Below are 4,588 nucleotides of genomic sequence, written 5' to 3'. Positions count from 1 at the left end.
TGTTCAAGGATTCAACTGTTTCGATGAAAATTCGCCTTTTATGTTGAAATTAACTATTTTATATTCAGAATTGAAATATTTTTTCATTGAAGTATAAATTGATGCGTTTTTGTGTTAATAATTTTTATTTTTCTATTTTAAGATTCATATGTTCTGATTTGAAAAATGTATTATTTTGTAGTTTAATTTTTTCTGGTCGACTACTTTGTTAAACATTCTTCTACTCTGTTAAAAATTCATATTTTCAGTTAAAAAAACTTATTTATTTTTCAGAACATTCGTCTCTTTTGGTAAAAATGTATTTTTTGTTAAAAATGCAACTGATCAAAAATGTTTCTGAAGATTCGTCTTTATTCAATGCGCTCTAAGTGTTTTGAATTTAAATAAAATTCTCTTTACGTAGAAATATCCACTAAACGTGACATTTTTCGTCGATTCATTTTCTCTGGTTAAAAATTAACTTCATGGTTGAAAATTTTATTTTAAATTTTTGAAATCTTCGACACGTTTTTTTATTTTCTCAAGAATCATACGGAAATGATATTTGTAATCCCCGAACTAAAAAAAAACATGTCAAATGGAAAATTCTTGAAACATAAAAATGGAAAAATTGTTACGTTTTTAAAACTTACGAATTTTATAATTTATCTTAAAATTGCGTTACCCCTTGTATTAGTCGTCGTCAAAAAATTATAAAAAATGAGCTACAACTAGAAAATCTTCGCTTGAACTTAGCTTTGACTTGAAATTTTATCTTTAGGTAAGTAAGAGAAACCTATATTTACAAAAGAATTTTGTTACTCTAATGCAAGTACGTTATTACACAAAACAAAAATGTATCAGAAAATTTGTTTCCATTATTGCAGAGTTAATGTGATGAGGAAGTATTATACTGGCAATGTTTTGTGAATATAGATTCTTCGTTTTTATCGTAGAACAAAAGTTTGACGATAAGAGGCTTTTTCCCACAATAGATATTTTGCATAAAATCGCATAATAGATTCAAAAAGTGGGTATATAAGCTGCAGAAAATTTTAGTTTTTTATCCGTGTGCCAGCAGATAAAATTTCACGGTCTCCTAAGACCTATTTTGAAGTGAAAATGAAGCTGTCTCTGTACCTCGTAGTATTGGCTACTGTTATCATTCATGGTAAGTAGCAAACTTTCACTTCAATAAAAAGTAAAAAGTTCTCTACAATTATTATTTTAATTATCTTCAAGATAAAGCAAAGGCTAAGTCGGTGGATTTTTTAGATTACCTTATTTTGTTTATTTTTAAGTTAAAATTTATAACCACAAGAATGATTAAGCAATAATTGTTTTCAATTATAGGAAATTCATTACGGAAAATTCTTTGAAATTCAGCCGAGTTTTTGGAAATCGTAAAAATCCAATGAAATAAGTAGAAATAATTTTTAATTTGCTGAATGTAAATTAAATTAAATGTATTTATTAACGTTCTTTACAAACATGTTAAAATCTTTAAATTCTCTTGCAATCCTTGGACTTTAATAAAATTCTATAAGTCTGGTGAATAACATTAAAATCCCTTGTAAAATTTACAATCACTAGAAATACTTTGAAATTTCATTTAGTAGAACAGTCTTTGAAATCCTTACAAATCATTAGAAATTCTAAAAGATTAAATTTTTTCAAACATTTTCCAAAAATGATAAATATCTTTTTTATTCCAACAAGATTTTTGAAATTCCCTTCCCATTTTTTTAATCTCTTGAAATTCTTTCAAATCCCTTGATATGCATTATATTACTCTAAAAGAAGTTTTTCTCTCAGGAACTCTTTGATATTACTTGAAATCATTGCATATTCAGTCAAATTCTTTAAATCTTGTAAAATTCCTCGAAATGACTTAAAATCTCTTGAAATTTGAATAACTTGAAATTGAATTGATTTAAAAACAGTCTATTGGCATTTCTAGAAATCTTTGAAAATTCTACAAAATATTTCGAAATATTTTCCAATTTTGTATTTATCTTGAAATTCTTTCAAATCACTTGAACACTTACGAAATTCTCTGAAATCCCTTGACATATTTATGTATTAATAAAGGTTGCATAAAAAGGAGTTAAAATCCCTATAAATCTTTAAATTTCCTTGCAATACCTATGGATATTCAATAAAATTCTTTAAATATTGGAAAATGCCTTGTAATTTCTTGAAGTTCCTTGAGATATTTAAAATCAATAGGAATCCTTTAAAATTTATTTCTGTAGAATTTAGGTCTCCATCATTATTTTAAATCCCTTAGATCTAGAAAATAAATTAAAATTATTCATTATAGTTTTTGAAAAAAGAGCAGTTCATATTCCTAACAATCTTTGGAATCCTTAGAGATCCTTGTAGATTTCATTTTTTTCCTAAGTTCTTTAGAAATCTCTTAACATCTTTGGAAATCCTACAATATTTTTCTAAATCCTTTCACATTTCTTAAATCTCTCGAAATTCTTTAGAACATCTCAAAATTGCTAAAAATCTTTCCTTTGGAAATCGTAAAAACCTATTGACACAAATAGTAATGATTTGAAATCCCTTAAATATTGAAATTACATTACTATAAAAAAAGTTCTACTCCTAAGAAATCTCCGATGTTCCTTGAAATCGTTGCAGATTCAGTAAAATTCTTCCAATCTTGTGAAATACCTCACAATACTTTAAAATACCTCAAAATAAGAATCACTTGATATTATATTAATTTTGAAAAAGTCTATTGAAATTCCCAGAAATCTTTTAAAACAATTTTAAATATTTTTAAATCTGCTGAAAATTTCTATTTCTCTTGGAATTCTTTCGAATCCCTTGATATGACTTGAACTCTTTATTTTGTAACCGTAAAAAACTATTAAAATAAGTAAATATCATTCAAAATACCTTAAATAGAAATTAAGTTGAATGTATTAAATACATTTCTCTAAAAAAAATACGTTCAATTCTCCAGAAACCTTTACAATTTCTTGTAATCCTTTATTGTTTAGTCATATATAAATTTTTTTAAATAATCTGGAAATCCCTTCAACTCTCTTGAAAACATACAACATTTTTTAAAATACCTTAAAATTCCGAGAAATGTTAAAAAATGTGTGGAATCCTCTAAAATCCCATGCAATTTTTCGAAATCTTTGTAAATTTCTTTAATTCCGTCGAAATATTTGTAAGTCTCTTGAAAACTGATTGATTTACGGAAAGTGTGTCAAATTATAATATATATTACGGTTTTCGAATGATATTTGAACTGTATCAAGTAGCAGGAGAATTTTTTTTTGAATATTCAAAAAACCGCTTTTCCAGAAAAACGCATCTAAAGTTTGGAAATTACTATACGCGCCATATTGTCATATATTTTAGTAAATAAATTTTAAAGACAAGACGCTTGTTCTTTTTTTCAGCTCAGGGTGCTCCAGCAGTAAATCACGATGCTCATGGAAGCGTAGAGAGATCTTCAGGTACAGTAATATTTAGTAATCAAATTACTTAAGCTAGTATCTAATGAATTAACCAAAGATTTATATTTTGTTTGAAGGAGCTAGCCTATCTTCTGATTCTGAGTAATATATTTCGTTCTTATACAATTATTATGGTAACCAGAGATTAGTTGTAAACTGGGAAAAAAGTTTAGAAAGTTAACCATTTAGGATAAATATTGAACCCTGCTTGTGTATACTACATTTTTCAAAACACGGTGTTTACACTGGGTGTAATGTGGCAGGGAACTTTAAATTTGAAATTTCGACTGTTCCTTTAAAGACCCAGTATACACACGAAGGGTTCAGTGTTGAAGTTCCGAAAATTGATAATTGATGTACTTATTTAAAAGAACATGAAAGAAAATAAGATTTTAAACCCAAACTAATATTTATCTTGATCAATAATTTTGATGTAAGCACAAACTTGCATACTCGGGCCTACTACTATTTCGAAATTTCTATACGGGTATACAGTGAATATTGCTAATAATAATCGCGAGGGGCTACTCACTGATAAGTCTAAAAATCTCAAAATTGTGAATATGACAGTCTTGATCCAATTAGCATAGAGAGAGCTAAGATTTCTTTGCGAATGCTGAAATTGCCCAGATTTCCAAAACTTCTCGAGATCAGGACTGTCGATGAGAAATCAGACTCGGTTAAGCTCGGCGGCGTTCGGATGTATTCGGCCGTTAGTCCCACTCACTGAGGCAGCGTGTTCCTTAAAGAGTTCTCCTAGGATTTTCAGAGCGGCAATCTGAGATTTTTAGATAACAGCCCCTCGAATGATCCTGATTAATTTTGATTCTAGGACAACATGAATGGGAACATAATGGTGCAGGAGATGGATCAGAAACCATATCCGAAAGTGCATTATCTCATGGATCAGCTAAAGTAGGAGATGGTTCATCAAACGGATCGGGTATGGCAGCTATCTCAAAAAAAAGCGGATCTTGCAGAGGAACAGGTGGTATGCCAGGGTCATTTTGCAAATTGAGAAAGGCATCAGTTGAAGGACAAGGCGAACGAAACGGAATTCGAACTGTGACAATTGATATCTCAGGTAGCCAAGTAGCAGATCGTGGATCATGTAGTGGAAATGCTGG

The sequence above is a fragment of the Belonocnema kinseyi genome, chromosome 10 (genome assembly GCF_010883055.1).
Source record: "Belonocnema kinseyi isolate 2016_QV_RU_SX_M_011 chromosome 10, B_treatae_v1, whole genome shotgun sequence".
Lineage (NCBI taxonomy): Eukaryota > Metazoa > Arthropoda > Insecta > Hymenoptera > Cynipidae > Belonocnema > Belonocnema kinseyi.
This window is presented reverse-complemented; position numbering follows the sequence as displayed.